Below are 25,268 nucleotides of genomic sequence, written 5' to 3'. Positions count from 1 at the left end.
AGTTATGTACATGCATTTGTTTAATGTTTGTGAGTGTGTATGTCAGCAGTTACTGAGAATATTTGTCACATTTGAAAAATGTAATGCACACATATGGGGTATTTTAGCCTCAGGCCACAAACACATGTTGAGTAAGTAAACATCCCCCCCTCCCCCCCTCCACCCCTTAAACTAACAAAACAACAACAACAAACAAACTTGGAATTAGAAATGATATCTAATGACAGTTCCAAAAATTCTGAAAACAGTAGCCCACTCTTGGAGCTCCAAAGTAGAACCAGAAATAATTCATTATTCATTCATTAATAAACTGGTGTTCACAACCTGTACAGTAAAGTCCCAAATGATCCTGAGTACCTGATGGTGTATGCCATTTAGGGCAACCATGTTTATAGCATTGTATGTAAGTAAAGCTAATTACTAACTTTGTACATGTTAATGATAGTATACATTCAAAATTACATGATAAAGTCAAATTATCAATGTTTGGACATTGTGTAACATCTCAACCAATCAAAAGGCTGTCTGGTGGGAAACAAAAGTAGAGTTTTTTTTTTTTTTTTTTTTTTTTTTGCGTGTTTACATTTACATTTACATTTATCCATTTGGCAGACGCTTTTATCCAAAGCGACTTACAAGAGAGGAAAACATAAGCGAATCATCTTAGGAGACAGTGGTATGAAAAGTGCTGTATTACAAAGTATCACTAGCATCATAATAGTATTCAAAATAGAATAAAGTGCAACAGAATTTTTTTTTTATTTTTTTTTTTAATGACTGGTTAAGTGCTCATGGATAAGATGTGTTTTTAGTCGTTTTTTGAAGACAGAGAGTGAGTCAGCTTCACGGATAGAGTTGGGAAGGTCGTTCAACCAACGTGGTATGATGAAGCTGAAAATCCGGGAAAGTGTTTTGGTGCCTCTTTGTGTTGGTACAACAAGGCGACGTTCCTTAGCCGACCGCAGACTTCTAATGGGCGCGTAGCTCTGCATAAATGATTTTAGGTATGCTGGAGCAGACCCAGTAACTGTTCTGTATGCCAGCATCAGAGCCTTGAATTTGATACGTGCATCAACCGGTAGCCAGTGGAGAGAGACAAGGAGTGGTGTAACGTGCTCTCTTTGGTTCATTAAAGACCAGACGTGCTGCTGCATTCTGGATCATTTGGAGGGGTCTAGTTGCACAAGCAGGGAGGCCTGCAATGAGAGCGTTACAGTAGTCCAGTCTAGTTATGACAAGTGACTGGACAAGCAGTTGTGTGGCATGTTCAGAGAGGAAGGGTGTTATCTTCCTGATATTGTAGAGTGTAAATCTACATGATCTCGCGGTCTTTGAGATGTGGTCTGTGAAATTTAGTCTGTTGTCGATGGTTACCCCTAGATTTCTGACCGATTTGGAAGGCGTTATTGTAGTTGCACCCAGCTGCGCAGTGATGTTGTGTTCAACATCAGGGTTGGCTGGAAAGACAAGGAGTTCAGTCTTGGCTGGGTTGAGTTGCAGGTGGTGCTCCTTCATCCAGGCCGAGATGTCCGCCAGGCAGGCAGAAATTCGAGCAGTCACTGTGGTTTCGTTGGACTGGAAAGACAAGTAGAGATGCGTGTCATCAGCGTAACAGTGGTAAGAGAAACCATGTGCTTGAATGATGGGTCCCAGTGATGTTGTGTATATAGAGAAGAGAAGTGGCCCAAGCACTGATCCCTGAGGTACCCCAGTAAGTAGCTGATGTGGCTTGGATCCCTCACCTCTCCAGGCTACCTTGAAGGACCTACCTGAGAGATAGGAATTAAACCACTCAAGCACAGTTCCTGTGATGCCAGGCAAGGAAAGCGTAGAGAGTAATATCTGATGGTTGACTGTGTCAAAGGCTGCAGAAAGGTCCAGCAGAATCAGGACTGATGATCTGGATTCAGCTTTCGCCCGTCTCAGCGACTCGGTGACAGACAGCAGTGCGGTCTCGGTGGAGTGTCCACTTTTAAAGCCTGACTGATTGTCATCCAGCAGCTTGTTCTGTGAGAGGTAGGCAGAGATTTGATTGAAAACTGCCCTTTCAAGTGTTTTTGCCATGAATGGTATGAGAGAGACTGGTCTGTAGTGTTCTATCTTTGTGGGATTAAGTGCGGGTTTCTTCAGCAGCAGGGTTACTCGAGCCTGCTTAAATGTAGTGGGAAAAGTGCCTGTAAGTAGAGATGTGTTAATTATGTGTGTGAGTGCAGGTAGGATGGATGGAGAAATGGCCTGGAGAAGGTGGGAAGGAATGGGGTCAAGGGAACAGGTGGTGGGGTGGTTGGAGAGGAGGAGTTTAGAGACCTCAGTGTCAGTCAGAGGAGAGAACATGGAGACAGAAGAGTTGCATACAGGAGACATGTGATTGACAAGGTGTGGTGCTGAGAATGTATTGCTGATGGCTGCAACCTTATTAGTAAAAAATGTGGCGAAGACATCTGCTGTCAGTGATGTGTCAGGAGGTGGAGGGGGAGGGCAGAGAAGTGTGTTGAATGTTCTAAACAAGCTGCGAGTGTCTGTGGTGCTGTTGATTTTGTTCTGGTAATAGGAGGTTTTTGCAGATTTGACATTATCTGAAAAAGTTGCAAGCAGGGACTGATATTTACCTAGATATGCTGGATCTTTAGATTTCTGCCATCTCCTCTCAGCTGCCCTGAGGTCAGTCCGATGTTCACGAAGGACGTCAGACAACCAGGGGCTGGGTGGTGTAGCACGTGCTGGCCTAGTGGAGATAGGACAGGTGTTGTCTAGACAGGTTGTTAAAGTAGATCTTAGTGTGTCTGTGGCAGTGTTTAACATTAAGCGTGTTAAATATATTTTGTGTAGGAAGAGATGTAGAGACAGCAGTGGAAAGGCGAGAGGGTGAGAAGGAACGGAGGTTACGGCGAAAGGAAACCAATGGTAGAGTCTGTTTTAATGTAGATGGGAGTGTCATGTTGAATTGAACTAAGTAGTGATCAGAGACATGTAAAGGAGTAACAAGAATATTTGAGTTGGTACAGTTACGTGTAAAGATGAGGTCCAGCTGGTTGCCTGATCTGTGAGTTGCTGTGGTGTGTAGTTTTTCCAAGTCAAATGACTTGGCGTGTTCCAAATGGACCACTATATCAGCCACTATTTCTGTCTTTATGGGAGTCTGAAGCTATCATTAGAGTCTATAAAAGTTTCTCTTAAACCATAGAAAGGCACATAACCATGCATGGAGGTGAAAATGGCAGCCAGTTGACACTCGATCTAATGTCTGCGATATACCGTAGTGCAATTTATGTACAGTTTAGACCAAGAGGGAGTTGAATCTAGTTTTGGCTGAGGTCACAGGCCGTATACCTCAGGATTTTTTTAATTCTTTCAGATGTGTCAAAAGGATGTGTGTGTGTGTGTGTGTGTGTGTGTGTGTGTGTGAGAGAGAGAGAGAGAGAGAGAGAGAGAGATAAAGAGTGTGTAGTGTTTTCTTAAGAAATCAGAAAGTGTGAATTTGGTGTTTCTTTGGGATACATGCTAATGAATTGCACAGCAAAAATTATTCACATGCGCAATGAAGAAAAAAATATATCAATATACTGGGGAGACACAAGGATAGTTGTTACACTTGGAAGTTGTCATAAGGGCTATATTGCAGTAACTGTAATGTTTTGAATGAAAAGTCTAATTAGACAAATGCATGTTTTCTCTAACAGTGGTTTTGTACATTGGTTTCAAATATGTAGTTTAAAACCCTCTTAAATTAGAATATTTTTTGGGTGAATTTTATCCTCCCAAACAACATTTTAATATCATATTTTGGCTACAGCTCTTGGGTAAACATGATAAAACCACATTAACTGTTTTCTTAGGAGACGGGATTTTTCGTGTCAGTTTGGGGCAAATCATATTTATTGGGCCAAGTGGTCACATGTTTTTTATATGTTATAGGCCTAATTGAATTGAATGTATTAAAGCTTGTGTCAACCAAAACAATGATTTCATATTTTTGTATGTTACCTCTGATATTTTTGCTGTTTCATTAATTGTTTGGTGTTTCTATAACTGTTTTACTGTTTACATTTAGCTGAAATGCCTGTAAAAGGCTATTTAACTAACCCTATTAAGTGTGACAACATGCCCCACTATTGCTCCTATCATATATCAGCCCAAGTTTGTACAATATACAGTAGTGTTAAAATAAAATAAATTAATGTTAATGCAATCTAACTGCAATAAAAGAAAAGAAAAACATTGTAAAGTCACATAAGTTCTCCTTTCACTTAACATTCCCTCTACCTTAATGGTAATACACTGTGAATGTATTCTGTATGAGGTTCAGCCTGTTAGGTCTGGGATTGATAGCTCATGAAGCATTGGATTATCAAGTTCAGAATGTAAAGATCACAAAAGGTCACATAATCTTGTGGATAACGTAGGAAAGACATTAACAAACTAGCTGTTGATTGAAAGGAACACATTGTTAGACAAAACAAGGATTTTAATTTGTTGTATTTGCATAATTATCTGTCATCTCCCCCTTCCATCTATCACTTACCCCTTGTTCCAAACTGTAACAGCTACAGTAACACACATGGCAGTTAAACACATAGGGTGGCCATTGAAAACAGTCAGAAACTATACATCCCTATTTTTAAACAGCAAAATTACCTTAATAGTCATCAAATCTATATTTAGACTGTGGCTATTGTTTGAAGAGGTGAATGAGACTATCATCATTTAGCTGAATGGCGTAACTGTGTCGCCATGACAATGAGAGGAAGCCATTCATCAGGAGATTGGTGGATGATGGAATACAGTAATACACATTAATGCACATATTTAGCAAGTATCTGGAAACAGTAGTCCAGTCTTTTAACTCCAAAGTAGAACCAGAAATAATTCATTATTCATTCATTAATAAACTGGTGTTTTTTTTATCACTCAGTACTTAAAGGATAGTTCACCCAAAAATGAAAATTATGCAGTCATTTTCTCACCTTCATGAAATTCCAAACCCATATGACTTTCTCTCTTTCGTGGAACACAAAAGGAGATGTTAATCAGAATATTAACCTCAGTCACCATTCATTTTCACTATATGGAAAAAAGGTGCAATTAAAGAGTACATGGTTACATCTCCTTTTGTGCTCCACTTATGAAAGAAAGGCATATGGGTTTGGAACAACATGAAGGTGAGTAGATGGGGACAGAATTTTCATTTTTGGTTGACTTGGAATTTGCTCATTGCATGCCACTGTGCATTTCAAAACAAAAACAGAGAGACTAGTTAATCTATTTTTCTTTTTTATTATGTCCAGCTTGATCTCTTTTCCACAAAGTTTCCATGCCCTTTTGTCCTAAAATCTAAAATAAGCTTGGAAAATGTGGAGCACTTTAATCACACTGCACAAGGCTGCTGGGTTAGCTTGATAAATGAAGCCATTGTCCTGTGATTATCGCAGTTATTCACAGCGCACACACTACAGGGGAATCCTGCATTTGTTGCATTACATGGAAGGAGTCGCTGCTGCGCTCCTCACGTTTCTCTGTCACAGGAGATTATAGCACTGTGGTAGACATTTATAAATATGAGGTAATCTGCCGTTCTGCGTTAGTTGCTATTATGCCATCATTATTTCAGCAGTGGCTGGAGCTCACACATGATTCATTGAAAGAACAGTGTAAAGAATCACTCTCTTTCTGTAAAGACATGAATTAATCGCTCTCACACTCCGTGTGAAATTCGGCCCTGTGCACCACCTTTATGGACTGTACCATTATTGACACTGCAATAATTCAGACTGATCTCATGGGAAATCAGGGACAAAAGGTTAATTTTTGGGTTTGTTAAAATCGGTCTATGCTTTTCGAATTTCCAAACTGACCCCCAGTGGCCGAATCTGGAACTACAGTTGTACGCATGCGCACCTTGACACAATTCACTGTGCAAGCGTGAGACATGAGCAAGCTTTATGCAAATTAAACATTTGAATAGATGTGACTTATAAGGCACAATGCATACTATTTTGGATATGTTTGAGTAGTAATTACATTCATATACTCCAAACCCTAATCCAAACCCTAAATCTAACTCTAACAGTACTGAGACCTAAAGAAGCATTTTATTATTATTATTATTATTTATTTATTTATTTATTTATTTATTTATTAGCAAAAGTAGTATCTCGCTAGCCAGAGATCAAAAGGGATGTGATGTCAAAAGAACAGTGCGGGCTATTTTTTGGAGATTAAACATTGACCACATGGTGCCGCATGTCTGAAATTCAGCACATTGGATCCAAATTCTATGAAAAAAAATACATAAATAAATAATTGAAGAACAAATACAACAATTTACTGTGTGATCATCTTGAACAATTATTTTGTTTGGTCTGGTTTGGTCTGCTCATTATGTTGTATTAAGCGCAGAGGGTTCTCTAAACATTGGCATTATTTATTTGTTTATTAGCTTTTGCTTTATATACATGCTTTGTAACTTTCAACTCTTTTTGGCATTATGGAATCATGTAGAACCCATATAATGACCTCTGAGAATGTCAGACCAGCACTTTGTGTGCGATGAATGGCTCTGATGCTCGTGTGGTGATTTCAGATGCTGTGGTCTGGCTGTGTGGCATTAAGGGGTTTATTTTGTAATCACCAGAGAGACATCCAACTCTGAGCACATACACACACACACACACACACACACACACAGTTGGTGCGGCTATTCTTATGAGGACTCTCCATAGACATAATGATTTTTATACTGTACGAACTATTGATTCTATACCCTAAACATAACCCTAAACCTAACCCTCAAAAAAAAAACTTTCTGCATTTTTACATTTTCAAAAAACATTGTTTAATATGTTTTTAAGTGATTTGAATTATATGGACACTAGAAATGTCCTCATAAACCACATTTATAGCATAATACCCTTGTAATTACCAGTTTCTAACCTACAGAAATGTCCTCATAAACAACTTAAACCTGCCCAAACACACACACACACACACACACACACACACACAAACACACACACACACGCACACACACACACACACTGCATCATAGTGTGATGTACTACTCAGTAATAACAAATAAAGAGTGGAATAGCTCTGCTATCAACATTCCAAATATTAAACACATGCTTAACATGCCATTTCCATTCTGTCAACTCAGAGCTTCAATGGAAGAACAACGATGAATAAACACAGTGATTACAGATGCAATCTCAGGACGATAATATAAATCAGTGACAGCAGTCTGACAGAATATAAAAAGAGTTTAATTTCATAAAGACACAGCACATTATGCATATCAAGTCTTCTTTTAACAAACTAATGAAGCCTGGTTGTTTAGACTCCCTCTGCTCCTCCTGGGACCCTGGACTGAATATCCTGAACCCATTAAAAGTTCTCTATGTTGTGTTCTGAGGGGAATTTCTAAAGCAGGTCTTTGAGAGGGACATTAAACAGTCTTTAACAGAGCTTTCATCTGGGCGCAGAGCAGACTGGCACTGCCTGGCATGTTATACTGGGCTATAGCCTTTATCAGTTCACTTTAATTACACAACAAGCTTCTGTTTCTGTATCTGCTTAACCAGCCATGTACCACACACACAGATGGTGTACACACTCATGCGTGCACATATTTAAGCACACATGTATGCACATGGACATATAGATGGGTAGATTGATAATTGGACATACACTGTAAAACTAATTGTCAGGTAACCTAGAAAATGTACTTCGTGTGGTCTAAATTAATCAGGTTTTATTCAAGTCAAAAAAGTTTTACTCTGACTAAATAAACCTGACGAATTAGTTTACACCATCACAAGTAATATTTTACAGTATGTGTTAGATCAAATAAAAATAATGTAGATCCATGAGGTAAAAATTGCAGGTTACCACTTTTTTCAGACACTGTTCCATTAATTCCCCATACTATCTTTTCAGTGTGTCTGTTTCTGGTCCGCTGCTTACAGTATATTACTGAGACGTTTGATTTGTTGAATTCAAAAATCAAATTGAATGAATTGTTTGAGTGTTAAAAATTACAGCATTGTCACATTTTCTCTCTTTTTTGTATTTCTGTCTCTCTCATTATTCTCTCTTTCTCTCAGTCATTGCATTTTCTTACACTATTTAAAACACACTCACTCAATTTTTTTATTTTATTTTTTTTTACAAAGTTTTAGCTTAAAAAAGCTATTATTTACAACATATATACTCTTTACCTCTGTGAGTAGCTGTGGGAGATTGGGAGATCAAAAAGAGGGAGTCGAGAGGGACTGATTGCCCTACCATGCCTGCTGCACCCCTATCTCACTCAGTCAGATAATTGTGGATCCTCCCTTTTGGTTATGATGGGTTTTTAAAATGGAAACACATGGATGAGAATAGAAACAGAGGGAAAGGTGCCTTTACTGAGCTTATCCCTTCAAAAACAACACTAAAGATAGATTGACTCACTGGAACTGCCTGTTCACCTGCACAAGGTTGGAAAACAGCTTGAACCTCTAAAGGGAACAAAATGCAAAACAAAAAAACAACGCATCACTTTGCGTAAACCCATGACATGTTCTGATGCCCTCTGTGAAAAGTACTTTGTAGCAGTGTGAAAGATCACGGGAAATGTGTTGAGTGTCAGATGAAGACTGGGAGTAAGAACACACACCTACATCCTGATGCACACAAATGCATAACGCTATAAATGCAACAATCATGCCAAACTGAGCCACAAATACACAGAGAGAGCTTTGTGCCTTCCTCTCCACCCAGCCATTACAGCAAATTATTTTCCAGGCTAAAGTTCCCTCACATTGAATTTCACAACCTGAAATTGAAAGTATGCATTGTCTTTATCTCTGTTCCTCTCTAAAACTCACAGTATATGCACTCTATGTGGACTCATTAGGTCAGGATCATCTACATTATCCAGGGCTTCAGTACACCAAACCCACTTGCACTGCTTATGTGCAGAAGGGTGTTGGGCCTTCAAAGACCTGGAAACAGTTATTCTCACCGCCTTCAAGGTTATATACATCATTATGAGTGGTAGTAAAAAAATAAATAAATCATGTACAAAAGTAGGACACTGATATACCATGAAAGAAACCAGAAAAGGCCAAATGTCAGGGCGAGGTTTAGAACAGAGTAGGCTAAACATATGAATCTCTGACAGTTTGGTTTATCAATTAGACTGAGGTGAAGTGACACCAGGAAATGTTTTAAAAGTCCAGGACTAAAGTTACCTATAATTATTATTGGAGGAAGGGCAGAGAGAAGTAAACGATGAAGTAACTGACTCGTGGCTTGAACCTTAATGTAACTCACACTCAATATTTCAGCCCAAGTGGAGTTTCAGACTAGTAACAGCTGAAATAAAAACTGCCTTTCATTTTAACCTCATGTCTGGTTATAAAACCGAGCTTTAGCCATAAGTCAAACGTGACCTCAGCAAAATATCTTGAGTTTCAAATTGTAAATAGTGCTTTGGAGACTTATATTTTTGACAATAGTACACAAAGTAAATATCTAAATCATTTTACATTTTGGCACTTCTAATTCGCTAAAAAGGCAGATGTCTATCAGGCAGAATAGCGTCTCTCTGTAAATCTATCTGCCCTCACTGTGGCCAGCCGAGGGTCACCAAGGAGTCAGAGATTTGAGGAGGTATAAAGCAGTTACTTTATGGTTATCCCAATTGTTGTGCATTAGAGTTATGTGCATTGTATTAGCTCTAATGAAGGACGTAAATTCTCAGTTTTACGAGCAAACCTTTACGAGGGAAGGGAAATTGTAAAACACACGCTTTTTGCGTTACTAGTGTTTGTCACCCTGCCTCAGGAGTTCACGCTGCACACACGCTGTATTCATTAACCTGTGCATGGCTCTGAGGTGTGTGTGTGTGTGTGTGTGTGTGTGTGTGTGTGTGTGTGTGTAAGAGCTGAATGTGGGTAAGAGTCTTAGTCTTCAGATCAAGAAAGCACTGACATATAACAGAGAGCCCTCATCTGGACATCAGCATCCGGCCGGTTGATAAGAGGCAAGGTATGTGCTATATGTTTCTAGTTTGTGGAGGGTGTAACTGAGTAGAAACATTGTAGACATTATTCATTTGGTCTGCTTACTAATTAATCATATTAGTTGTGACATTATTTGCACCAACATATTTGACAAAGAATGCTGAAATTCTTCATCATTAACTTGATCTTTTTCTGTGGCAATTGGGCAACTGACCTGACCTTAAGCCCCACCTTAAATGTGTTACTGACCAGTCCTATCTTTAGCCCTATCCTATCTTAGTCTTTTTCATCTGACAAACATTTGCTTTTTTTCAATGAATCTATAGCTGTGTCCCACTATACACTGTGCAATTACACTATGCACTCAGACATCCATTGTTAATTTTTAGTGTGAATTATTGTCTTAAAAGGAACACTAATGATTTTTACTACATGGAAGCATTCTGCATTTTTCAGCTGATGGAGGTGACATTTCAAATGTTAAAACATTTTGTTGCCAGGACATTTCTAATAGTGACACGGGTTACCCAGAGAGGATACACACAGGTTTTTCAGATTTTTAATATATATACTGTATATTACTATGTGTCAGCCCTAATTCCCAAATGAACATGTATAGCATCAGCAAGGACACCTACATTGGCTCTGAGTTAAATTAAAGCGAATAACAACATTACTTAATTTATGTATTGATTCAGGTCACAATCGAGGCAATAGTAAATAAAGAGTTCACAGTACCATAGTGAGCAGGGGCGGACTGGCCGCAGGGAGAACCGGGACTTTCCCCGTATGTGAAGGAGGACAGCGACAAAACTCTATTATCTACTGCATTTCTGTGGAAATCTGTGCGTTCTGCATGCACACATTCCTTCTGGGCCTGGTTACGAACAGTTCTGTTCACTAATGTTATCATGTGTGCAGTCACTATTAAATGAAACTTTTCAATTTTCAGGTGATAATCATTTGCACAGTTTTGAGTCACATTACTGTCTAATTTAACAATTTCTAATAAAATAAAATAAATAAATAATAATAATAATAATCTGACCAATCTTTATTCCAGCCCATGGAAGAATAATATCCATTTAGTTTATGAGAATACTTTGTCAAGAAACATGCTGTTCATGGCAATCTCCCATTCATTCCTATGGGAAGTTCTGCAAAGTCAGAGCAAGCAATAATAACCAAGGGGGGCAACGCTTATTCAAGGGTCAATGAACCTTTAGGTAACTAAATAATCATTAGGAAACCAAACAACTAACCATTAATTTACTTCTTTTGACCACTGGGAATCTACACACTTCATCATGACATGCAGTTTGAAACATTTGAAAGGTCCAATTTTACTCTTTTTCAGTTTGCCTAAAATTCTCTTTTTCTTTCCTTTCCCTTCCCTCTCTCTCACTTTCTATCTTTTCTCCAACACCATTGCCACCGCAGTGTGGTATGTCATAGTATACCCTCTCAAAGAGGTCAAACAGCCTCAAATGATAAAAGTGTTTCTCTGGTTGACCTCACTCCCAAATGTGTCCTTTCAGTTATATAATTTTGTACGCCTTCACGCACACTGTATAATTATGCATAAGATCAACATAATTTGCAGGCAGGCAAACCCTCAGCTCTCTCTCTGTGGCTAGTTAAGGAAATGAAATGGGAGTGAATCTGAAGGAAACCCCCCACACACACAGCTTGACCCCCCTTTCACAACTTGCGGCATTACAGACAGCATGATCATCTCCTTTTACAGACTGACAAATCAAGCAATTATGTGGGAGTTGATGATGTCATCATATCTCTGGCCCTGTCTTCATTTATAAAGGTCTTGCCACATTTCACACTCACCCGTTGCTCTAAATGAAAGAAAAAGATGGGCTGGGGGAGAGAGAGAGAATAAAGATTGAAATATCTCCTCAGGACATTCTGCTTACTATTTCAGAAGCTCTCTTATCTCTCTCCACTCAGCTCTGTTAATATAATGGTGAACAGTATTTCATGAAGGGCACACGCTGACACACACCAACTCTCTTTCTCCTCCCCATGCCCTCATCTGTCTTTTTTACCCCTCATCTTTCCCCCCTCCCCCCCCTTTTCTGTAGGAAACAGGGGACAAGATTGGAAGGAAGGCTGATAAGCTCTGTTAGCAATGCGCCCTTCACCCCCTCCACACACATCACTTTCCCCTCGTTTGCAAATATTTTCATATCAATAATCGGGCAATTTCCGCACATGCTAATCCATCAAAGCGAGGCCATGGGTAATCCAGTGAAGCTCCAGGTGAACGGCTCTCTCCGGCAGACATCTGTTCCTCTGAGCGTCACACAAAGGCCTTCTCTGTCAACCTTGATTGATCAGGGGAGGGCCTCTTACCACAGAGGAGGCGCAGTCTGTATCAGAGGTGCTTGACACCAGCACCTGAAGAGGTATTTTCTCTCCATTTTCCCCCTCGCAAAGAGCAGAAAGCGGTCCAATCAGTGTTAAACAGCTTTCAAAGCTCTGCACTTTGTGCATATCAGGAAAGTGCTCTCTTCTCTACTGTAAGCAAGGGAACAAAAGACATGAGGAATAAAAGCAAAGAATATTCAGATCAGTATAATATCTGTAAATGCTGACAGGGTGGATTTTGGAGGCAGGATTTTAGATTATGGAGGTTTTAGTACAGCAGAATTTGCAGAACAATGAGATTGTGTGTTTGATTTTAATTTCCCTACAATCTATTCAGCATGTAAAGGAAATACAGTCTCTGACTATATTTTTCTCTGTAATTCTTTCGCCATCTCTCTCTCTCTCTCTCTCTCTCTCTCTCTCTCTCTGAAACATAGATGAAGAGAGAAAGAAAGAATGTAAGAAAGAAAGAAAGAAAGAAAGAAAGAAAGAAAGAAAGCAAGAAAGAAAACGAGAGAACACAACACGAGCAAAGCAAAGCGGAACAAGAAATTGTGAGGTCTCATTAGTACCACATTTATCATCTTCTTTGTATGATTTTAAACACTGACTAGGTCAGATCTCTTCAGGCACCTCAAGGGAAATCAGCAATTGTCAGTACCAAAACCAACTCTGTTCTACACACACTTAATTCATTCCACTAAAGAGGCTCGCCAGGTGCCCATGGCACAACTGATGATTTTACGCACATCCTTGTGAAACCTTGGCTGACTGTCTCTCTCCATTGGCTGTCTGAACGCACACTTGTCCTTTTTAATCTTGTGCTGGACTCTTCACACAGAGCCCTACCTGCAGTTTTGCACTGTCTAATGCAAACGATCTGTGTTGAGACAGCCATGCATGTGAGACATTGCAGATTATAATTCCTAAGGCCGGTAATTACAGCTGAGAGCCTTACCGACACCCCGGTAGTGAGAACACGATTTGAACAAGACAGATATGATATATTATAAATGTTATTAATGTGTCCTCATGCAAGGTCAGCATAGGACAAGATGTTGGAAGATGAGAATATGTGTATGCTGTGCCAGGTGAATGCTAATGGCTTCTGTCCTGTGGTCACCTTTGGATGGTGCTGCATACTCTTGTTAATACGAGGATAAGGAGGTGGTCTTTGTGTGCCGGTCATAATTCTAATAATCTGTCTGATACACAAATGTCCTTTTGTTTATCACTTGATATTTCTCAGTTTACATATTAATTCCTCATAATGGTGGCTCAGCGGTTAAGGCTCTGGGTTACTGATCAGAAGGTCAGGGGTTCAAGCCCCAGCACCGCCAAAATGCCACTGTTGGGCCCTTGAGCAAGGCCATTGACCCTATCTGCTCCAGGGGCACTGTATCATGGCTGACCCTGTGCTCTGACCCCAGCTTAGCTGGGATATGTGAAAAAAAAATAATTTCACTGTATATGTGCAAATGTGTGATAAATAAAATATAATTATAAATTAATAAATAAATTAAATTAATTAATGTCTTATTTGCATATCTCAATCCAGTTTCACTACTGTGTGGATAATAAAATTCCTTATGACTTTAGTTGTTTTATTGATGGCACTTTCATTAATATCTGTTGCTTATGTACTTAAATGACCTTAAAGGCTTAAACCCCGTTAATCGCTGCTTGCAGCTATTTTTATTATTATTTTGGACTGGGCGGAGGGGTATGGGGGTCTATTCCTTCAAAGATAGGAAACATATTTGACCAGTAATAATAATATGTTTAATACATATAGCGCCTTTCCAGAGCTCAAGGATGCTTAACAATAGTAACACAATAATACATAAACAATGAACAGTCACAGTTCCATAGTACAGTCATTGAGAGTGAATACATAACACATTAAGACAAATTACACTGAGAAAACAAAAAAGTATTAAGTTGAGATTTAAACTCAGAGTTAGAAGAGATGCTTTGAAGAGTCAAAGGGAGTGAATTCCATATATTGGGTGCTACTACGCCTCTGAATGACCTGCCACCCAGAGTAGAGAGGCGAGATATAGGGACAGAATGGAGTCCGGACCCAGAAGACCTAAGCGAGCGGATCGAGTTGTAAGGGAGAAGTGATTCAAATGTAAGCAGGATTATTTTATATTTGGTGCGAAACAAAACTGGTAACCAATGAAGTTCAAACAGGAATGGAGTAATATGAGCTGAGCACTTGATATGAGTGAGAATTCTAGCAGGTATGCAGGTTAGCAGGTAAACCAATGAAGAGGGCATTGCAATAGTCAAGACGTGAGGATATAAATGCATGAACCATTGTTTCGGCGTCTTTGAGACTGATAAAGGGACGAAGGTGAGCAATGCGGCGAAGGTTAAAAAAGGCAATTTTAGATACGGAGGTAATTTGAGCTTCAAAAGTAAGGGAGGGATCAGATATTACACCTACATTTTTTACAGTACTGGATGGTTTAAGTATTAATAAGACAGCCTGTTAGCAACTAAAACAATATTAAAGTGCCTTAATTTTGAGAAATATAAGGTAAGGTAGCAAACAGATACAGCATTTTTTTTTTTTTTTTTTTACATTCCTGACTGTTATAGCGCCACCAAGAGGCATAGGTATGCAATTTTTTTATTGTGTCCTCAGAATGATCCAACACACAAGTGTCTCAAAATTTGTGAAAATATCTAATTCTGTTCAATAGTTATAACTATTTAAGTAAAAGTGGCCATGCCCACTGCGTACATTTTGGTGTAGCTTTGCAACGATGAATCGAAAGTTACAACTTTTTTGATAATTGTTAATAATGGGACTCCAGAGGATCTTTCTGCACTGGTTTGGTTTCAATTGGGTGAATGGCCTAGGATTAGTTAAAAAAAAAATAAAATAAAATAAAAAAAAAGTCATTATTTTAAATAATCTTAAGTATTTAATTAACGTTTTGTTTCACACCAATGGTCCTTGAGGCAAAGTTATGAGATCTACAATATGGTATGAATATTGTGTTTCTTTGTGAAACACAACAGTATATACAATGATATACATGCATGTAAAACGTGATTGCGCCTCCCGAAGCCCAATTTATTTATTTATTTATTTTCACATTTTGCTCAGACCTCTTGGTCCAAGAGACAAATAGGCCTACCAGGTTTCGTTCCGATCTGCCTTATTTAACCCTATATAAAAGCTTCTGAAAGCTGATTGGTAGATGGTGGCCATGATTTTCAAGATATGTGACTGTCATCACTGGCACCTTGGACAAAGACACTGCATGCACAATTTCTAGCCGATCGGACCAACGATTCTATAGTTAGAGACATTTTTAATTTTTTATTATTATTGTGCACCAAGAGGCAGAGATGTGCAATTTTTTGTGTGTGTGTCCTCGGAATGCCCCATACATAAGTGTAACAAATGTGGTGATGATATCTCAATCCCTTCAAAAGTTATAATCGTTTTAGTAAAAGTGGCCCTGTCCACTACGAACGTCCTATATATATATGAAAGGTAGCGCTTTAGAATATTGTTCCTTTATTAATGGGTAACTACACAGGAACAAATTAATAGCACAACATTAACATTTTAGTTACTACTATTAACTAACAAGAAAGAAAGAAAGAAAGAAGTAATAGCACACAGATGAATGCAGTAGTTTACTGTTAGCTAATCAATAACTACTATTTTTCATAACTCCTGGAGAACAACTAAATAACTATACTGTTTCATAATTAATGCTAAACTAATCAAGAACTAATGCAGGATAAATGATTAGTGCTTAATGATTAATCACTATTGTTAACTAATACACAAGATTGTTTACCTAATTAATAAGTAATAGCAGACTTATGATTGGGGTTAGCTATTAATAACTAGTAAATGTTGTTATTAATCCTATAGAGAACTATTTACTAAGGAGTCATTTTAAATACATCAGAGCTCAAGTCGAGATTCGTGCTGGAGTCTATATATACAGCCAGTCAAATCTGTTTACCTTAATTTCACTTATGGACTTATTAACGTGAACTTGTGAAGTAATTAACTGTCAATAAACAGGTCATGGCCCTGTTGATTATTATTATTATTATTATTACATACTGTAAATTTAATAAAGATAACACAGCCAAGGTCAAGTCAAGTCATTTTTATTTTTATAGCGCTTTTCACAACACACATCATATCAAAGAAGCTTTACAGAAAATCATGCATTAACAAAAAATGAAACTGTAATATTATAAAGTCTTAGAGTGATCATTGTGTAGTTTGATTAAATATGATTGTAAATTGTGTTTAAAAATTAAATAATTAAATAATAATTGTATTTAGAACCCCTGTGATCAAGCTGAAGGTGACTGTGGCAAGGAACACAAAACTCCATAAGATGTTGGTTAACCTTGGGAGAAACCAGGCTCACTCTGGGGGCCAGTTCCCCTCTGGCTAACCAGCATGAATATAATGCCAATATTAGTTATTTATTTGCAGTGCAGGTCATGGTTTAAGATTCGTAAAGTAAGTAAGTGTTAAGGTCCACTGTTTAAAAAAAATAAATAAAAATTATCAACTGTAAGATTAATGACTAATGTCTTTGAAGTCCATCCTAAATTAACTGCAAAAGTTCACATAGATACATTGTCCTTTGTTAGTTGGCTGATGAAGGCTTTTGTTGGCAATCAAATTATAGTATATGTATCTTGTATTTCAAGAGTGCAGTCCATCAATAGACAAAGGTGATACAGGCAGAGATCAATGAGGTGCATCGCAGTTCAACCGGCACGTCATTTCGATGAGGTTCGGTGGGGCCCATCCTAAATTCCAAGGTATAGGCAGTGGCAAATGACGTATCCGATGTCTTACAGTTAGAGTTGGCATCAGTTCATTCTCTAAAGTCCATTGTAAAAGACTGAAGTGATGTCTGGCTAGCTCCGGCTGCATTTAGTCGTCATCACTCAGAGACAAAGCAGTGGAGTCCGACACCAAGCAGGAGTTCTGTTTTGTCTAAGGAAATTTCTGGCCATCCAATCTCACTTAATTGATACACTCTGCTAATTTGTAGAATTGTGAATTTTCTTAGGGTTTAGAAGAAGTTGGGTATCGTCAGCATAACAGTGGAAACTTATTCCATGATTCCTGATATCTCCCAGGGGAAGCATGTATAAGGAGAAAAGCAGAGGCCCTAAAACTGATCCCTGTGGCACTCCATACTTAACTTTTGTTTGATTTGACAATTCCTTGTTTACACATACAAGGTCCAAGGTCAGCACTTGGTGTAATCACTGGAGGGACAAGGAGGAATACTGGACCAAAAGGACTCATCAGCCAACATTACCACAAATGCCATATAAACTGTAGCCTACAGTTATTTATTTTCAATTTTTTTATTTTATTTATTTATTTATTTTCCTTCAGGGAGTGGGGGCAGAGTCTTTATGATATCACCAATTCCAGCACTGGAATGAATACATGTAAATGATTATATTCTATTTAGTGATAAAAATAAAGTACATCTTTACAGAAGTAAGACAGTGTCCCTCTTGTGCTCTTTAAACAGAAATGAACTTAAAGGAATAACCCCTCTAAATTACTACATTGCCTGGTAGAATATCATTACTAGCCAAATTACCTCACATAAATATATAGTTCTTCTGGATATCTCTCTTAACCATTAGAAACGAGTGCACTGTTACTGTTTTGGGGTTAGATTTCTATTAATAACTACTTTGAAAATCATGGTAACCCCCTTGTAATGACTTTACTGTTACCACATCCTTCTGAAGTAATTACTAAACATTTGGAACAGTATTCTAAAGTGAAGATCATGGTAACCTGCTGGTAATGACTAAAGTGTTACTTCATCCTTCTAAAGGAGTTACTGACTATTTGGAACAGTATTCTAAAGTGGAGCTCAGGGTAACCTTCTGGTAATGACTAAAGTGTTACTTCATCCTTCTAAAGGAGTTATTGACCATTTGGAACAGTATTCTAAAGTAAAGATGGTAACCCGCTGGTAATGACTAAAGTGTTACTTCATCCTTCTGAAGGAATTACTAATGATCTTGAACAGTATTCTAAAGTGAAAATGCATTATAAACCATTAAAAGTAACTGAGGTGTTACTTGTCAGTTAATATTGAATAGTCTACTAAAGTATTTGGTTCCACAATTTATTAATTTAATCAGATACATAAACATGTAAACATTGTATTGTAAACATCATGTATTCATTGGACATAAAATGCATAAACACTTTACTGCTTTACTGTATCTTTTGTCAAAACTATAGCAGGATATAATGCTATAAATGAACTAAAGGTTCTCACAGTTTCAGCCTACTACACAGGCTGTGTGCTGTGAATGACTGCTGGAGGACTTCCACAAGTTTAATACACAGCGATTAGTATAAACATTAAATACACAATCAGATTTCAAAGCATTACCTTTCAAAATAAAATAAAAAATCAAGATGAATCTAAAAATAAAGGTCTACAGAATGTGCGCTGATCTCCAAAAGTCACCGGACAATGACGATTCTCCGAGGCCGATTCCATCTGTCTGTGTACTTCCGCTAAAATGCTTCTAAAATATATTTTCCAAGTGTCCTTTGCCTATTTCTGATCTGAACAGAACTAAACATATCTTACCTGCGTGCATGTGTTCATCGCAGCGTGTGTTCGGGCAGAGCAGCGTGAGCTCGGTTCAACACAGAAGAACCGCGTTATTTTCCTTGCTTCAGCCCCGCCCGCCTCCTCAGCTCCAGCATCCAGTATCGCTAATGCTGATTGGATTAGAGGCTTGATGGACGTGTAGTTTTACAATTTTGATTATTCTATTCAACTAGATTTATTAAGTTATTCAAAAATACATAAAACTGCTAAATATAAAAATGACTGGAATACACTTACTCTATGATACACATATTCAACAATATTCTATGACTAAAAAATGTATTGTAAAAATATTGTTTTCCTTAAAAATATGTTTGAAACCTTTAAACTAGACTTTTATAAGATGCTTCTATATAACATTTCTGCCATCCTTATTTGTCATTGACCCATATACAGATACCAGCCACTTCTTATGTTACATTCATAAGTTAGTCCAGTTCTGTCCTGAAGAAAACAGAGTCACTGTTCCTCTGAAGATGCATTTTCATTCTGACAAAAAATATAATTCTTCACATTTTAGACACTTTATTTTGAGGTTTTGTCATTTCTGTTATATTGTGTATAATGGTGACTGTCCCTTTAATGCATAATATATTTGAACTCTGCATTATAATGTGTGGAGAAGACAGCGCTTCTGTCTGTTTTATTGTATAATGGAATTAGGTGGGGTTGGTAGCCTATCACTGTGCATCCGTGGGGTATATTAGGCCGGCTATGTGTCACCTAGACACGCGTCACGGTCTAATGACCACCCCTTTTCCAGTATCGGACGATCACGCTTCCACTCCAAAGGAACTGTGTGTTGTTGTTTTGATGTTAGGCTAACTGCTTGGCTCTGGTACCTGGTGCTAACGTTAGTTCCTTTTTATGCAATAGTGGTTGTTTGTGTGAAGTTTGAATCAAGCTCCGTTGACCGACTGCTGCCTTCCTCCAGTCTGCCTGTTCCATATACCGCCTGTGTACTCGTGGCCGTAATTATGGCTGTAGCTCCAACACTTTTGGTACGTGAAATCATTCAATACGATGGTGATTAAAACATGTGCGTTTAATGTTTATATATATATATATATATATATATATATATAATCTTTTTAATTTTTTTTTTATTTATTTTTTTTTATCTCAATTAGTCAAGTCATGTTACTCTGCCCTCCACTCCGCTACATAAGTATTATTAATAATTTCCATCTACTGACACCCAAATCATGGCTAGTATTAACAGTGAATGTATTGGCACACACTTCTATCTGCCGATTTAGAAAAATTTCATTTGTTTATTGAAACATGAAACAAATTCAACCTAACTGATCAAATCATACCAAATCCAAACATTTTACCCTCTCCAACTTCTTTCATAGGCACCTTTTGCAGTGATTTAATCACTCTATGAAAACCGGTGGAAAAATACCAATAAATTGTGTATCATATATCATTCTAAATATAAACACAATTGAAAAATAAACCATGACCTGTAGATAGTGGAATACAAATCTCATAAACAGTCATCAGGGACATAATTTGATGTTCCACTATATTTTCAGTTTGGACATTAACTTTATTACCACCTGCTGGTGGAATCTCCAAACTGCAAATGTATGAACTGAGTTTAGACTTTGCACTGAGATAAGATGTGCTTTTCAAACATCTTAGCACAATTACCTAGTCTCAGGAAAATGGCAAATTGTGCTTTGCGCACTTCATTTACCCTTCACCCTCGATTCGCTCTCATTCACCCACAGATAGCGCAAACACTCCTGCCCATGGCCACTCGTGTTTTGCGCTGGCATAAAAATTGAGTTTAGAATTAGCGCGCTCACGAAAATTGGATAAGATATAGTGCTGCGTATTGCGCACTCACGAAAATAAGCCCAGGTTGGTTTGGAGTGATATTAGTGTAAGTAAATTTATAGAATTTTCATTTTTGGGTGAACTATTTGGGAGGGAATAGACTCTAAAAATAGAGAGATAACAAAAAGAAGAGAGAGATAAAGAAAGTGCACTTCATAGTGGTGACATTGAGAGGAAGAAATGCCTCAGAAATTTCCATTTCATGAGAGTTCAGACAGAATAGTCTGCCATATGTAAATAGCAGTTCAATAATGAATGCCCTATCATAGCTTTTATTTGCTGTAAGCTTTCACCATCACACGCACACACTTTGCAATGTGTGAGACATAAATTAGAAAGCATTTAAAAGGAAACATTCAAAGCCAGAGGAAAATCAGTTATTATTTTTGATGTTGCAATTTCTGCCACTTTGATGCAATCATTGAGTAGCCTGGGTGTGCAGGGCTCTCAGGGGAAGAGGACTGTCAGAGTGAAGAGGCTGGTGGTAGGGTAATTATCACAGATCAAACCCTGCTAGTTAGCAGGCAGAAACAGGAGGCAAATGCCAAAAACCAGCCAATGTTTCACAAACGCTTGTTCAAGGATATCCTAATTGCTATAAGTGGTTCCTTCAGGACTGACACATCAAACGCAGCCAGCTGCGTGATGTCATCACTGTGCTGCCACCGTGATGCTCCTCAGCAGGGAAATTAGGGGAAGAGGGCAAAGCTAAAGCACACAAGGACAGTTTCCTGTCATGTGCATGTGCACACACACACAATTGTCACTTACATATACTATGCTTTACCATTAGGCCATGCATCAGACCTAAACTGCACTGCTCTAATGTTTTGTGTCTGCCAGGAAATCAAATAGTTATATAACCTTCATTTACTGAAACATCATTTAAACTAAGCAGTTTCAGAATATGTAATGTAAAAAAAAAAAAAAAAAAAAGACAAAAAAAAAAAAACTTAAGAAAATGCTATAAGTTTCATCCTGAGCACAGCAAACATTTTAGCAAAACTTTTATTCTGTGCCCAATAATTGAAAATTCTGTGAGTGAATGATTTGGTCTTATTTTTTAGTCTTTGAAACTGACACTAACTACAGGTGTCATAATAGTGTTTTTTTTTTTTTTTTTTACTTTTAAAAAATACACAGTATATATATATATATATATATATATATATATATATATATATATATATACACACACACAAACACTGGTCAGCCACAACATTAAAACCACTGACAGGTGAAGTGAATAACATTCATTATCTCATTACAATGGCACCTGTCAAGGGATGGGATATATTAGGCAGCAAGTGAACAGTCAGTTACTGATTCATCCCTCGAAAAAGGTCCTCAGACAAGAAAGCCCCTAAAAATAAGACCTCAATAACTGCCTGGAAAATGAATTATTACTTTTGAAGGAGAGAAGGAGAAAAAAATATCCAGAAAGAGAGAAGGGATTACTGTGTCCTTTCATTTTTTCCCTTAGTCGGGTAAAAGCAATTTTGACCACAGACAAATTTTAGTGTAGCTTCATAAAATGTGAATTTGTCTTATGTATGGCTGTATATCAATATAAGTGAAGTAGTAATCTGGTTCCTATCATCTTTAAGTAATCACCCTTGTGACAGTGCCTAACGAGCGGAATCAGATTCTTTAATGCCTCTCATAAGAACAGATCTCTTTAAAAAAGTCAAATAAAACGCAGTGTGTCAGTCTCCCTGAAAACCCGAGGATAAACTCAATTATTTTCCCCCTGCCTCAGCATTAGGACACAACAGAGACCTCTGAAATTATGAGAGTGAGCAACTCACTCACTCACGGGTCATGATGGGATTGTAAAATAGGACCATTTTTAGAAACAGGCTGTAAATGTGATGGAAGTAGAGAGAAAAAGACACTAACCGCCCGCATTGTCATAGCTGGGTTCTGTGAAATGAGAGTGACAGAGACACAAGTCACTTCACATGATCGTAAGGCTTAAATCAGGCCGGGCTTCAGGATAACTGGATAGCTATAACAGCTGACAAATGAAGCCACTGACAGGAGTAATGGATGGCAGCCTGTGGTCTATCTATCCGTTGAGGCGGTGGTGAGGTGTGGAACTTCACGGGGACTCTCTGATGCAAAAGAGAGCTCGTAAAATAGTGTGGGGCACCTGACCTCTACAGCAGACAGTGGACTGGCAGGGCCTTTACGATCCTCACTGGATTTAATGGCCAATAATGACTGGAATAACCGCTTAAAACTTAACAGACCCCGCGTGGCTTTGCTCGAATAGGGAGATGATATATTCAGCCTGTAGAATGACAGCGGCAATGTATCAAATGAAAGGAAGGAACATAGAGAAGAGGAACACCCTGGAATATATGTGTGCATATGTGGGTATGTGTGTATGTGTGCATGAATTAGAGAAACACAGAATAAAGCTTGTACGATAGAGGTGTATTCTCACACACAACTACAACAACACTCAAGCGTACTTCCACTCTCATTCTCAGATGAAGTGGGTGCAGAATTTGTCTGTGACAGAGCTACATAAATCCACTGCATATACAATGTAAGGCCTTGACACTTTCATAAATTTATTGTATTTTTTCCCCATCCGGTGTTTATTCTAATTTATAGCACACCAGCATCCTTTGGCCCAAGATCATAACACCAATTCATTAACTATTGGCACCATAGTGTTTTCCAATTTTCAATAAACTCTCAATGGCAAACAGAGGGAGAAAGATTCATGAAAGTGCTCGCTCTGTTTGAGAGGCTGGCACATTTTCAAGCAACATATGCTGCCATAATCTCTTAAAAAGCACCATCCAAGTCTAAATTTAATTATGTAATAGCAGGAACGCAGTCAGAGTGCAGACACAGCAGCTTAGCCAGGAAACAGCATTCCACTGTACCACCTGGGTTCTCAATTTACCGTTCCTCAGGCATCCAGACTAAAATGTCAATGACGATAATGATGTTATAAACATTGCCATACAGAACCTAACTACAGAGATGCCATTTCAAAAGTAAAATGTGCTGCTCTAACAAACTTATCCTATCTTATCTTCCTTGGAAAGCCCATCAGTGAGTCCAAAACTTCTTTCAGAGTCCAAGATGATTAGAGTGACATCTTGTCATGAAATGTCTTCTCTGTGGCTCTAAAAGTAAGTAAAATTTTCGCTAAAAAGGTGATTTTTAAGGTTAACACTCTATCGAGTTTTAAATCAACAAAACCTACCTGCCTATCCTAAACCTTAAACCTAAACCATACCAACAGTGTCAAAAGAAAATGTGACATTAAAAGCTCAATTGCTAAAACAACCACACAACTTTTTGGTGTTCCTATGACACCTTCGACTCATATGTCGACTCACGTACTCTTCAGGATTTGTACACTGGTCCTTTGCATTGCAAATGCAACACTCTGTCAGTTGAGCAATCACACAATTTGATCACAGTCAAACAAGCATGTGAATGTCATTGATTATGTAATGCAAATGTTTAAATATATTGCCTTAGAAGTCATGAACTACAGTAAATGGGTTTAGATGTCATAAGACAGCATTGTGTGAGGAACAGAGCGAAAAGTGTTTATGAACTGATAATCTGCTGTTTTCCTGGTGATTTGTGTGAAAGGGAACAAAAGATGTTGTTGTAGCGCCTCTAGTGTTCAGTTCTCTTGGAAACTGTGCAATATGTACAACGAGCCATGTAAAAAATCACTTGAAAAATTGTAGATATAATAACGTGTTTCTATGATGCCAGGTTGCTATATTTCTTAGCATTCACTTTCAGTTTATCCCACACAGAGGCAACCGCTGCTCTTGTGCAATTATTATTATTTGTATTTTTTTTTTTACGACAGGGTATGTCCCTATTATAGACCAGAGTAGAGGAAAACACACACAAATACATGGGATTAGTGCCCAGGGTACATACAAATATATATATATATGTGATATGGGGTCACCTTTTGATTTGAGTCTGAGAGGACATGATATAGATAAATTCAGCATGCAAACTGTATTCTTTGAGCATTTTAGAGGGTCCTGTTCGCCTGCTGCCTTTACACAGGGAAGTATGCATTTGGAATGCCTGTGATAACATTCCCTCTGCACAATAGTGTAATCTCTGTGGCTCAGGTAGTGTGTGATCTGCACCCTGCAGTCGGTTTGTCCTGGCATTAAACATACTCCCCATCCCTTTGTGCTTTAACAATGAATTAAGCTGGATTCCGACAGCATATACTTATCGGGAAAATTTTGCCTCAGTTCCGAGATAAACAAATCAGACTAAATAAGTTCTGAGAGAGTTTCACTAACTCGTTTGCTTTCTAATCTGTAGGACTGCTTAAGATTACACCTCCAGATCATTTTACAAC

The 25,268-nt window shown here is 38.1% G+C and overlaps 1 pseudogene; it reads right to left on the bottom strand.

Moving 5' to 3' along the window:
- Nucleotides 1-803: 803 nt before the first annotated feature.
- Nucleotides 804-1,872, bottom strand: LOC127448540 (uncharacterized; annotated as a pseudogene).
- Nucleotides 1,873-25,268: the final 23,396 nt, after the last annotated feature.

The sequence above is a fragment of the Myxocyprinus asiaticus genome, chromosome 1, assembly GCF_019703515.2.
Source record: "Myxocyprinus asiaticus isolate MX2 ecotype Aquarium Trade chromosome 1, UBuf_Myxa_2, whole genome shotgun sequence".
Lineage (NCBI taxonomy): Eukaryota > Metazoa > Chordata > Actinopteri > Cypriniformes > Catostomidae > Myxocyprinus > Myxocyprinus asiaticus.
This window is presented reverse-complemented; position numbering and strand designations above follow the sequence as displayed.